This window comes from Paramisgurnus dabryanus, chromosome 8, assembly GCF_030506205.2.
Source record: "Paramisgurnus dabryanus chromosome 8, PD_genome_1.1, whole genome shotgun sequence".
In the NCBI taxonomy this organism is placed as follows: Eukaryota; Metazoa; Chordata; class Actinopteri; order Cypriniformes; family Cobitidae; genus Paramisgurnus; species Paramisgurnus dabryanus.
Genome location: NC_133344.1, coordinates 45,871,310 through 45,885,542, shown reverse-complemented (window position 1 = coordinate 45,885,542; position 14,233 = coordinate 45,871,310).

Sequence of the window (14,233 nt, the reverse complement as noted above, 5' to 3'; positions counted from 1 at the left end):
TAAAGAAGTGACTACTTGTCAATGGAGAAGGCCACTTGAGCCTTGTTGGAATTTAATCTGGGTTTCTCATGCCTATGTTCAAACTGTTGGATGGCTGGTACAGTCAGAATAAAACCCACAAATACATAGAAACTATCAGATCTAAAGAAGATTTGTTTGCTTCTTTCAAAACCCAAAGACACTGTTTGCATCTGCTGTATTATTTGCTAATTTTATGTCCAGTACTCTATCTTAAATTTGATCTAAAATGTCCAACAAAAACCTTAAGCCCACATCAGCTATGAAGACTGCTTCAGGAGACATAGGAACAGTACTAAAATGAACAACCTACTGGCTTTGGAAAATTAAAAGTGAATTTGCAGGCTAGAAGCTGCCCACAAACTCTATCAGAGATAAAGGAGTGACTACTTGTCAATGGAGAAGGCCACTTGAGCCTTGTTGGAATTGAACCTGGGTCTCCCATATGGGAGAACTAGTGCTCTAAGCCCTAGACTACAGCAAATTTGTTTATGCCAGGCTGCCAAAATCTGGTTCTGTGTATTGCTGCCTATGTACAAACTGTTGGCTGGCTGGTAAAGTCAAACTTGCTGTATTATTTGCCCACATAAGCTATGAAGACTGCTTCAGGAGACATAGGAACAGTGATAAAATGAACAACCTACTGCCTTTGGAAAATTAAAAGTGAATTTGCAGGCTAGAAGCTGCCCACAAACTCTATCAGAGATAAAGAAGTGACTACTTGTCAATGGAGAAGGCTACTTGAGCCTTGTTGGAATTTAACCTGGGTTTCTCATGCCTATGTTCAAACTGTTGGATGGCTGGTACAGTCAGAGTCAAACCCACAAATACATGAAAACTATCAGATCTAAAGATAATTTGTTTGCTTCCTTCAAAACCCAAAGACACTGTTGGCATCTGCTGTATTATTTGCTAATTTTATGTCCAGTACTCTATCTTAAATTTGATCTAAAATGTCCAGCAAAAACCTTAAGCCCACATCAGCTATGAAGACTGCTTCAGGAGACATAGGAACAGTACTAAAATGAACAACCTACTGGCTTTGGAAAATTAAAAGGGAATTTGCAGGCTAGAAGCTGCCCACAAACTCTATCAGAGATAAAGAAGTGACTACTTGTCAATGGAGAAGGCCACTTGAGCCTTGTTGGAATTGAACCTGGGTCTCCCATATGGGAGAACTAGTGCTCTAAGCCCTAGACTACAGCAGATTTGTTGATGCCAGGCTGCCAAAATCTGGTTCTGTGTATTGCTGCCTATGTACAAACTGTTGGCTGGCTGGTAAAGTCAAACTTGCTGTATTATTTGCCCACATAAGCTATGAAGACTGCTTCAGGAGACATAGGAACAGTGATAAAATGAACAACCTACTGGCTTTGGAAAATTAAAAGTGAATTTGCAGGCTAGAAGCTGCCCACAAACTCTATCAGAGATAAAGAAGTGACTACTTGTCAATGGAGAAGGCCACTTGAGCCTTGTTGGAATTTAATCTGGGTTTCTCATGCCTATGTTCAAACTGTTGGATGGCTGGTACAGTCAGAATAAAACCCACAAATACATAGAAACTATCAGATCTAAAGAAGATTTGTTTGCTTCTTTCAAAACCCAAAGACACTGTTTGCATCTGCTGTATTATTTGCTAATTTTATGTCCAGTACTCTATCTTAAATTTGATCTAAAATGTCCAACAAAAACCTTAAGCCCACATCAGCTATGAAGACTGCTTCAGGAGACATAGGAACAGTACTAAAATGAACAACCTACTGGCTTTGGAAAATTAAAAGTGAATTTGCAGGCTAGAAGCTGCCCACAAACTCTATCAGAGATAAAGGAGTGACTACTTGTCAATGGAGAAGGCCACTTGAGCCTTGTTGGAATTGAACCTGGGTCTCCCATATGGGAGAACTAGTGCTCTAAGCCCTAGACTACAGCAAATTTGTTGATGCCAGGCTGCCAAAATCTGGTTCTGTGTATTGCTGCCTATGTACAAACTGTTGGCTGGCTGGTAAAGTCAAACTTGCTGTATTATTTGCCCACATAAGCTATGAAGACTGCTTCAGGAGACATAGGAACAGTGATAAAATGAACAACCTACTGCCTTTGGAAAATTAAAAGTGAATTTGCAGGCTAGAAGCTGCCCACAAACTCTATCAGAGATAAAGAAGTGACTACTTGTCAATGGAGAAGGCTACTTGAGCCTTGTTGGAATTTAACCTGGGTTTCTCATGCCTATGTTCAAACTGTTGGATGGCTGGTACAGTCAGAGTCAAACCCACAAATACATGAAAACTATCAGATCTAAAGATAATTTGTTTGCTTCCTTCAAAACCCAAAGACACTGTTGGCATCTGCTGTATTATTTGCTAATTTTATGTCCAGGAATTTTTCTTACATTTGATCTTAAATGTCCAGCAAAATCCTTAAGCCCACATAAGCTATGAAGACTGCTTCAGGAGACATAGGAACAGTGATAAAATGAACAACCTACTGGCTTTGGAAAATTAAAAGTGAATTTGCAGGCTAGAAGCTGCCCACAAACTCTATCAGAGATAAAGGAGTGGCTACTTGTCAATGGAGAAGGCCACTTGAGCCTTGTTGGAATTGAACCTGGGTCTCCCATATGGGAGAACTAGTGCTCTAAGCCCTAGACTACAGCAAATTTGTTGATGCCAGGCTGCCAAAATCTGGTTCTGTGTATTGCTGCCTATGTACAAACTGTTGGCTGGCTGGTAAAGTCAAACTTGCTGTATTATTTGCCCACATAAGCTATGAAGACTGCTTCAGGAGACATAGGAACAGTGATAAAATGAACAACCTACTGCCTTTGGAAAATTAAAAGTGAATTTGCAGGCTAGAAGCTGCCCACAAACTCTATCAGAGATAAAGAAGTGACTACTTGTCAATGGAGAAGGCTACTTGAGCCTTGTTGGAATTTAACCTGGGTTTCTCATGCCTATGTTCAAACTGTTGGATGGCTGGTACAGTCAGAGTCAAACCCACAAATACATGAAAACTATCAGATCTAAAGATAATTTGTTTGCTTCCTTCAAAACCCAAAGACACTGTTGGCATCTGCTGTATTATTTGCTAATTTTATGTCCAGGAATTTTTCTTACATTTGATCTTAAATGTCCAGCAAAATCCTTAAGCCCACATAAGCTATGAAGACTGCTTCAGGAGACATAGGAACAGTGATAAAATGAACAACCTACTGGCTTTGGAAAATTAAAAGTGAATTTGCAGGCTAGAAGCTGCCCACAAACTCTATCAGAGATAAAGGAGTGACTACTTGTCAATGGAGAAGGCCACTTGAGCCTTGTTGGAATTGAACCTGGGCCTCCCATATGGGAGAACTAGTGCTCTAAGCCCTAGACTACAGCAGATGTGTTGATGCCTGGCTGCCAAAATCTGGTTCTGTGTATTGCTGCCTATGTACAAACTGTTGGCTGGCTGGTAAAGTCAAACTTGCTGTATTATTTGTCCACATAAGCTATGAAGACTGCTTCAGGAGACATAGGAACAGTGATAAAATGAACAACCTACTGGCTTTGGAAAATTAAAAGTGAATTTGCAGGCTAGAAGCTGCCCACAAACTCTATCAGAGATAAAGAAGTGACTACTTGTCAATGGAGAAGGCTACTTGAGCCTTGTTGGAATTTAACCTGGGTTTCTCATGCCTATTTTCAAACTGTTGGATGGCTGGTACAGTCAGAGTAAAACCCACAAATACATAGAAACTATCAGATCTAAAGAAGATTTGTTTGCTTCTTGCAAAACCCAAATACACTGTTTGCATCTGCTGTATTATTTGCAAATTTTATGTCCAGTACTCTATCTTAAATTTGATCTAAAATGTCCAGCAAAAACCTTAAGCCCACATCAGCTATGAAGACTGCTTCAGGAGACATAGGAACAGTACTAAAATGAACAACCTACTGGCTTTGGAAAATTAAAAGTGAATTTGCAGGCTAGAAGCTGCCCACAAACTCTATCAGAGATAAAGAAGTGACTACTTGTCAATGGAGAAGGCCACTTGAGCCTTGTTGGAATTGAACCTTGGTCTCCCATATGGGAGAACTAGTGCTCTAACCCGTAGACTACAGCAGATGTGTTGATGCCAGGCTGCCAAAATCTGGTTCTGTGTATTAATGCCTATGAACAAACTGTTGGCTGGTTGGTAAAGTCAAACTTGCTGTATTATTTGCCCACATAAGCTATGAAGACTGCTTCAGGAGACATAGGAACAGTGATAAAATGAACAACCTACTGGCTTTGGAAAATTAAAAGTGAATTTGCAGGCTAGAAGCTGCCCACAAACTATATCAGAGATAAAGAAGTGACTACTTGTCAATGGAGAAGGCCAGTTGAGCCTTGTTGGAATTTAACCTGGGTTTCTCATGCCTATTTTCAAACTGTTGGATGGCTGGTACAGTCAGAGTAAAACCCACAAATACATAGAAACTATCAGATCTAAAGAAGATTTGTTTGCTTCTTTCAAAACCCAAATACACTGTTTGCATCTGCTGTATTATTTGCAAATTTTATGTCCAGTACTCTATCTTAAATTTGATCTTAAATGTCCAGCAAAAACCTTAAGCCCACATCAGCTATGAAGACTGCTTCAGGAGACATAGGAACAGTACTAAAATGAACAACCTACTGGCTTTGGAAAATTAAAAGGGAATTTGCAGGCTAGAAGCTGCCCACAAACTCTATCAGAGATAAAAAAGTGATTACTTGTCAATGGAGAAGACCAACTTGAGCCTTGTTGGAATTGAATCTGGGTCTCCCATATGGGAGAACTAGTGCTCTAACCCCTAGACTACAGCAGATGTGTTGATGCCAGGCTGCCAAAATCTGGTTCTGTGTATTGCTGCCTATGTACAAACTGTTGGCTGGCTGGTAAAGTCAAACTTGCTGTATTATTTGCCCACATAAGCTATGAAGACTGCTTCAGGAGACATAGGAACAGTGATAAAATGAACAACCTACTGGCTTTGGAAAATTAAAAGTGAATTTGCAGGCTAGAAGCTGCCCACAAACTCTATCAGAGATAAAGAAGTGACTACTTGTCAATGGAGAAGGCCACTTGAGCCTTGTTGGAATTTAATCTGGGTTTCTCATGCCTATGTTCAAACTGTTGGATGGCTGGTACAGTCAGAATAAAACCCACAAATACATAGAAACTATCAGATCTAAAGAAGATTTGTTTGCTTCTTTCAAAACCCAAAGACACTGTTTGCATCTGCTGTATTATTTGCTAATTTTATGTCCAGTACTCTATCTTAAATTTGATCTAAAATGTCCAACAAAAACCTTAAGCCCACATCAGCTATGAAGACTGCTTCAGGAGACATAGGAACAGTACTAAAATGAACAACCTACTGGCTTTGGAAAATTAAAAGTGAATTTGCAGGCTAGAAGCTGCCCACAAACTCTATCAGAGATAAAGGAGTGACTACTTGTCAATGGAGAAGGCCACTTGAGCCTTGTTGGAATTGAACCTGGGTCTCCCATATGGGAGAACTAGTGCTCTAAGCCCTAGACTACAGCAAATTTGTTTATGCCAGGCTGCCAAAATCTGGTTCTGTGTATTGCTGCCTATGTACAAACTGTTGGCTGGCTGGTAAAGTCAAACTTGCTGTATTATTTGCCCACATAAGCTATGAAGACTGCTTCAGGAGACATAGGAACAGTGATAAAATGAACAACCTACTGCCTTTGGAAAATTAAAAGTGAATTTGCAGGCTAGAAGCTGCCCACAAACTCTATCAGAGATAAAGAAGTGACTACTTGTCAATGGAGAAGGCTACTTGAGCCTTGTTGGAATTTAACCTGGGTTTCTCATGCCTATGTTCAAACTGTTGGATGGCTGGTACAGTCAGAGTCAAACCCACAAATACATGAAAACTATCAGATCTAAAGATAATTTGTTTGCTTCCTTCAAAACCCAAAGACACTGTTGGCATCTGCTGTATTATTTGCTAATTTTATGTCCAGGAATTTTTCTTACATTTGATCTTAAATGTCCAGCAAAATCCTTAAGCCCACATAAGCTATGAAGACTGCTTCAGGAGACATAGGAACAGTGATAAAATGAACAACCTACTGGCTTTGGAAAATTAAAAGTGAATTTGCAGGCTAGAAGCTGCCCACAAACTCTATCAGAGATAAAGGAGTGGCTACTTGTCAATGGAGAAGGCCACTTGAGCCTTGTTGGAATTGAACCTGGGTCTCCCATATGGGAGAACTAGTGCTCTAAGCCCTAGACTACAGCAAATTTGTTGATGCCAGGCTGCCAAAATCTGGTTCTGTGTATTGCTGCCTATGTACAAACTGTTGGCTGGCTGGTAAAGTCAAACTTGCTGTATTATTTGCCCACATAAGCTATGAAGACTGCTTCAGGAGACATAGGAACAGTGATAAAATGAACAACCTACTGCCTTTGGAAAATTAAAAGTGAATTTGCAGGCTAGAAGCTGCCCACAAACTCTATCAGAGATAAAGAAGTGACTACTTGTCAATGGAGAAGGCTACTTGAGCCTTGTTGGAATTTAACCTGGGTTTCTCATGCCTATGTTCAAACTGTTGGATGGCTGGTACAGTCAGAGTCAAACCCACAAATACATGAAAACTATCAGATCTAAAGATAATTTGTTTGCTTCCTTCAAAACCCAAAGACACTGTTGGCATCTGCTGTATTATTTGCTAATTTTATGTCCAGGAATTTTTCTTACATTTGATCTTAAATGTCCAGCAAAATCCTTAAGCCCACATAAGCTATGAAGACTGCTTCAGGAGACATAGGAACAGTGATAAAATGAACAACCTACTGGCTTTGGAAAATTAAAAGTGAATTTGCAGGCTAGAAGCTGCCCACAAACTCTATCAGAGATAAAGAAGTGACTACTTGTCAATGGAGAAGGCTACTTGAGCCTTGTTGGAATTTAATCTGGGTTTCTCATGCCTATGTTCAAACTGTTGGATGGCTGGTACAGTCAGAATAAAACCCACAAATACATAGAAACTATCAGATCTAAAGAAGATTTGTTTGCTTCTTTCAAAACCCAAAGACACTGTTTGCATCTGTTGTATTATTTGCTAATTTTATGTCCAGTACTCTATCTTAAATTTGATCTAAAATGTCCAGCAAAAACCTTAAGCCCACATCAGCTATGAAGACTGCTTCAGGAGACATAGGAACAGTACTAAAATGAACAACCTACTGGCTTTGGAAAATTAAAAGTGAATTTGCTGGCTAGAAGCTGCCCACAAACTCTATCAGAGATAAAGAAGTGACTACTTGTCAATGGAGAAGGCTATTTGAGCCTTGTTGGAATTTAACCTGGGTTTCTCATGCCTATTTTCAAACTGTTGGATGGCTGGTACAGTCAGAGTAAAACCCACAAATACATAGAAACTATCAGATCTAAAGAAGATTTGTTTGTTTCTTTCAAAACCCAAATACACTGTTTGCATCTGCTGTATTATTTGCAAATTTTATGTCCAGTACTCTATCTTAAATTTGATCTAAAATGTCCAACAAAAACCTTAAGCCCACATCAGCTATGAAGACTGCTTCAGGAGACATAGGAACAGTACTAAAATGAACAACCTACTGGCTTTGGAAAATTAAAATGGAATTTGCAGGCTAGAAGCTGCCCACAAACTCTATCAGAGATAAAGAAGTGACTACTTGTCAATGGAGAAGGCCACTTGAGCCTTGTTGGAATTGAACCTGGGTCTCCCATATGGGAGAACTAGTGGTCTAACCCCTAGACTACAGCAGATGTGTTGATGCCAGGCTGCCAAAATCTGGTTCTGTGTATTGCTGCCTATGTACAAACTGTTGGCTGGCTGGTAAAGTCAAACTTGCTGTATTATTTGCCCACATAAGCTATGAAGACTGCTTCAGGAGACATAGGAACAGTGATAAAATGAACAACCTACTGGCTTTGGAAAATTAAAAGTGAATTTGCAGGCTAGAAGCTGCCCACAAACTCTATCAGAGATAAAGAAGTGACTACTTGTCAATGGAGAAGGCTACTTGAGCCTTGTTGGAATTTAACCTGGGTTTCTCATGCCTATTTTCAAACTGTTGGATGGCTGGTACAGTCAGAGTAAAACCCACAAATACATAGAAACTATCAGATCTAAAGAAGATTTGTTTGCTTCTTGCAAAACCCAAATACACTGTTTGCATCTGCTGTATTATTTGCAAATTTTATGTCCAGTACTCTATCTTAAATTTGATCTAAAATGTCCAGCAAAAACCTTAAGCCCACATCAGCTATGAAGACTGCTTCAGGAGACATAGGAACAGTACTAAAATGAACAACCTACTGGCTTTGGAAAATTAAAAGTGAATTTGCAGGCTAGAAGCTGCCCACAAACTCTATCAGAGATAAAGAAGTGACTACTTGTCAATGGAGAAGGCCACTTGAGCCTTGTTGGAATTGAACCTTGGTCTCCCATATGGGAGAACTAGTGCTCTAACCCGTAGACTACAGCAGATGTGTTGAGGCCAGGCTGCCAAAATCTGGTTCTGTGTATTGCTGCCTATGTACAAACTGTTGGCTGGTTGGTAAAGTCAAACTTGCTGTATTATTTGCCCACATAAGCTATGAAGACTGCTTCAGGAGACATAGGAACAGTGATAAAATGAACAACCTACTGGCTTTGGAAAATTAAAAGTGAATTTGCAGGCTAGAAGCTGCCCACAAACTCTATCAGAGATAAAGAAGTGACTACTTGTCAATGGAGAAGGCCACTTGAGCCTTGTTGGAATTTAACCTGGGTTTCTCATGCCTATGTTCAAACTGTTGGATGGCTGGTACAGTCAGAGTAAAACCCACAAATACATAGAAACTATCAGATCTAAAGAAGATTTGTTTGCTTCTTTCAAAACCCAAAGACACTGTTTGCATCTGCTGTATTATTTGCTAATTTTATGTCCAGTACTCTATCTTAAATTTGATCTAAAATGTCCAGCAAAAACCTTAAGCCCACATCAGCTATGAAGACTGCTTCAGGAGACATAGGAACAGTACTAAAATGAACAACCTACTGGCTTTGGAAAATTAAAAGTGAATTTGCAGGCTAGAAGCTGCCCACAAACTCTATCAGAGATAAAGAAGTGACTACTTGTCAATGGAAAAGGCCACGTGAGCCTTGTTGGAATTGAACCTGGGTCTCCCATATGGGAGAACTAGTGCTCTAAGCCCTAGACTACAGCAGATGTGTTGATGCCAGGCTGCCAAAATCTGGTTCTGTGTATTGCTGCCTATGTACAAACTGTTGGCTGGCTGGTAAAGTCAAACTTGCTGTATTATTTGCCCACATAAGCTATGAAGACTGCTTCAGGAGACATAGGAACAGTGATAAAATGAACAACCTACTGGCTTTGGAAAATTAAAAGTGAATTTGCAGGCTAGAAGCTGCCCACAAACTCTATCAGAGATAAAGAAGTGACTACTTGTCAATGTAAAAGGCCAACTTGAGCCTTGTTGGAATTGAACCTGGGTCTCCCATATGGGAGAACTAGTGCTCTAAGCCCTAGACTACAGCAGATGTGTTGATGCCAGGCTGCCAAAATCTGGTTCTGTGTATTGCTGCCTATGTACAAACTGTTGGCTGGCTGGTAAAGTCAAACTTGCTGTATTATTTGCCCACATAAGCTATGAAGACTGCTTCAGGAGACATAGGAACAGTGATAAAATGAACAACCTACTGGCTTTGGAAAATTAAAAGTGAATTTGCAGGCTAGAAGCTGCCCACAAACTCTATCAGAGATAAAGAAGTGACTACTTGTCAATGGAGAAGGCTACTTGAGCCTTGTTGGAATTTAATCTGGGTTTCTCATGCCTATGTTCAAACTGTTGGATGGCTGGTACAGTCAGAATAAAACCCACAAATACATAGAAACTATCAGATCTAAAGAAGATTTGTTTGCTTCTTTCAAAACCCAAAGACACTGTTTGCATCTGTTGTATTATTTGCTAATTTTATGTCCAGTACTCTATCTTAAATTTGATCTAAAATGTCCAGCAAAAACCTTAAGCCCACATCAGCTATGAAGACTGCTTCAGGAGACATAGGAACAGTACTAAAATGAACAACCTACTGGCTTTGGAAAATTAAAAGTGAATTTGCAGGCTAGAAGCTGCCCACAAACTCTATCAGAGATAAAGAAGTGACTACTTGTCAATGGAGAAGGCTATTTGAGCCTTGTTGGAATTTAACCTGGGTTTCTCATGCCTATTTTCAAACTGTTGGATGGCTGGTACAGTCAGAGTAAAACCCACAAATACATAGAAACTATCAGATCTAAAGAAGATTTGTTTGTTTCTTTCAAAACCCAAATACACTGTTTGCATCTGCTGTATTATTTGCAAATTTTATGTCCAGTACTCTATCTTAAATTTGATCTAAAATGTCCAACAAAAACCTTAAGCCCACATCAGCTATGAAGACTGCTTCAGGAGACATAGGAACAGTACTAAAATGAACAACCTACTGGCTTTGGAAAATTAAAATGGAATTTGCAGGCTAGAAGCTGCCCACAAACTCTATCAGAGATAAAGAAGTGACTACTTGTCAATGGAGAAGGCCACTTGAGCCTTGTTGGAATTGAACCTGGGTCTCCCATATGGGAGAACTAGTGCTCTAACCCCTAGACTACAGCAGATGTGTTGATGCCAGGCTGCCAAAATCTGGTTCTGTGTATTGCTGCCTATGTACAAACTGTTGGCTGGCTGGTAAAGTCAAACTTGCTGTATTATTTGCCCACATAAGCTATGAAGACTGCTTCAGGAGACATAGGAACAGTGATAAAATGAACAACCTACTGGCTTTGGAAAATTAAAAGTGAATTTGCAGGCTAGAAGCTGCCCACAAACTCTATCAGAGATAAAGAAGTGACTACTTGTCAATGGAGAAGGCTACTTGAGCCTTGTTGGAATTTAACCTGGGTTTCTCATGCCTATTTTCAAACTGTTGGATGGCTGGTACAGTCAGAGTAAAACCCACAAATACATAGAAACTATCAGATCTAAAGAAGATTTGTTTGCTTCTTGCAAAACCCAAATACACTGTTTGCATCTGCTGTATTATTTGCAAATTTTATGTCCAGTACTCTATCTTAAATTTGATCTAAAATGTCCAGCAAAAACCTTAAGCCCACATCAGCTATGAAGACTGCTTCAGGAGACATAGGAACAGTACTAAAATGAACAACCTACTGGCTTTGGAAAATTAAAAGTGAATTTGCAGGCTAGAAGCTGCCCACAAACTCTATCAGAGATAAAGAAGTGACTACTTGTCAATGGAGAAGGCCACTTGAGCCTTGTTGGAATTGAACCTTGGTCTCCCATATGGGAGAACTAGTGCTCTAACCCGTAGACTACAGCAGATGTGTTGATGCCAGGCTGCCAAAATCTGGTTCTGTGTATTGCTGCCTATGTACAAACTGTTGGCTGGTTGGTAAAGTCAAACTTGCTGTATTATTTGCCCACATAAGCTATGAAGACTGCTTCAGGAGACATAGGAACAGTGATAAAATGAACAACCTACTGGCTTTGGAAAACTAAAAGTGAATTTGCAGGCTAGAAGCTGCCCACAAACTCTATCAGAGATAAAGAAGTGACTACTTGTCAATGGAGAAGGCCACTTGAGCCTTGTTGGAATTTAACCTGGGTTTCTCATGCCTATGTTCAAACTGTTGGATGGCTGGTACAGTCAGAGTAAAACCCACAAATACATAGAAACTATCAGATCTAAAGAAGATTTGTTTGCTTCTTTCAAAACCCAAAGACACTGTTTGCATCTGCTGTATTATTTGCTAATTTTATGTCCAGTACTCTATCTTAAATTTGATCTAAAATGTCCAGCAAAAACCTTAAGCCCACATCAGCTATGAAGACTGCTTCAGGAGACATAGGAACAGTACTAAAATGAACAACCTACTGGCTTTGGAAAATTAAAAGTGAATTTGCAGGCTAGAAGCTGCCCACAAACTCTATCAGAGATAAAGAAGTGACTACTTGTCAATGGAGAAGGCCACTTGAGCCTTGTTGGAATTGAACCTGGGTCTCCCATATGGGAGAACTACTGCTCTAACCCCTAGACTACAGCAGATGTTTCGATGCCCGGCTGCCAAAATCTGGTTCTGTGTATTGCTGCCTATGTACAAACTGTTGGCTGGCTGGTAAAGTCAAACTTGCTGTATTATTTGCCCACATAAGCTATGAAGACTGCTTCAGGAGACATAGGAACAGTGATAAAATGAACAACCTACTGGCTTTGGAAAATTAAAAGTGAATTTGCAGGCTAGAAGCTGCCCACAAACTATATCAGAGATAAAGAAGTGACTACTTGTCAATGGAGAAGGCCACTTGAGCCTTGTTGGAATTTAACCTGGGTTTCTCATGCCTATTTTCAAACTGTTGGATGGCTGGTACAGTCAGAGTAAAACCCACAAATACATAGAAACTATCAGATCTAAAGAAGATTTGTTTGCTTCTCTCAAAACCCAAAGACACTGTTTGCATCTGCTGTATTATTTGCTAATTTTATGTCCAGTACTCTATCTTAAATTTGATCTAAAATGTCCAGCAAAAACCTTAAGCCCACATCAGCTATGAAGACTGCTTCAGGAGACATAGGAACAGTACTAAAATGAACAACCTACTGGCTTTGGAAAATTAAAAGTGAATTTGCAGGCTAGAAGCTGCCCACAAACTCTATCAGAGATAAAGAAGTGACTACTTGTCAATGGAGAAGGCCACTTGAGCCTTGTTGGAATTGAACCTGGGTCTCCCATATGGGAGAACTAGTGCTCTAACCCCTAGACTACAGCAGATGTGTTGATGCCAGGCTGCCAAAATCTGGTTCTGTGTATTGCTGCCTATGTACAAACTGTTGGCTGGCTGGTAAAGTCAAACTTGCTGTATTATTTGCATACATAAGCTATGAAGACTGCTTCAGGAGACATAGGAACAGTGATAAAATGAACAACCTACTGGCTTTGGAAAATTAAAAGTGAATTTGCAGGCTAGAAGCTGCCCACAAACTATATCAGAGATAAAGAAGTGACTACTTGTCAATGGAGAAGGCCACTTGAGCCTTGTTGGAATTTAACCTGGGTTTCTCATGCCTATTTTCAAACTGTTGGATGGCTGGTACAGTCAGAGTAAAACCCACAAATACATAGAAACTATCAGATCTAAAGAAGATTTGTTTGCTTCTTTCAAAACCCAAATACACTGTTTGCATCTGCTGTATTATTTGCAAATTTTATGTCCAGTACTCTATCTTAAATTTGATCTAAAATGTCCAGCAAAAACCTTAAGCCCACATCAGCTATGAAGACTGCTTCAGGAGACATAGGAACAGTACTAAAATGAACAACCTACTGGCTTTGGAAAATTAAAAGGGAATTTGCAGGCTAGAAGCTGCCCACAAACTCTATCAGAGATAAAGAAGTGACTACTTGTCAATGGAGAAGGCCACTTGAGCCTTGTTGGAATTGAACCTGGGTCTCCCATATGGGAGAACTAGTGCTCTAAGCCCTAGACTACAGCAGATTTGTTGATGCCAGGCTGCCAAAATCTGGTTCTGTGTATTGCTGCCTATGTACAAACTGTTGGCTGGCTGGTAAAGTCAAACTTGCTGTATTATTTGCCCACATAAGCTATGAAGACTGCTTCAGGAGACATAGGAACAGTGATAAAATGAACAACCTACTGGCTTTGGAAAATTAAAAGTGAATTTGCAGGCTAGAAGCTGCCCACAAACTCTATCAGAGATAAAGAAGTGACTACTTGTCAATGGAGAAGGCCACTTGAGCCTTGTTGGAATTGAACCTGGGTCTCCCATATGGGAGAACTAGTGCTCTAAGCCCTAGACTACAGCAGATTTGTTGATGCCAGGCTGCCAAAATCTGGTTCTGTGTATTGCTGCCTATGTACAAACTGTTGGCTGGCTGGTAAAGTCAAACTTGCTGTATTATTTGCCCACATAAGCTATGAAGACTGCTTCAGGAGACATAGGAACAGTGATAAAATGAACAACCTACTGGCTTTGGAAAATTAAAAGTGAATTTGCAGGCTAGAAGCTGCCCACAAACTCTATCAGAGATAAAGAAGTGACTACTTGTCAATGGAGAAGGCCACTTGAGCCTTGTTGGAATTGAACCTGGGTCTCCCATATGGGAGAACTA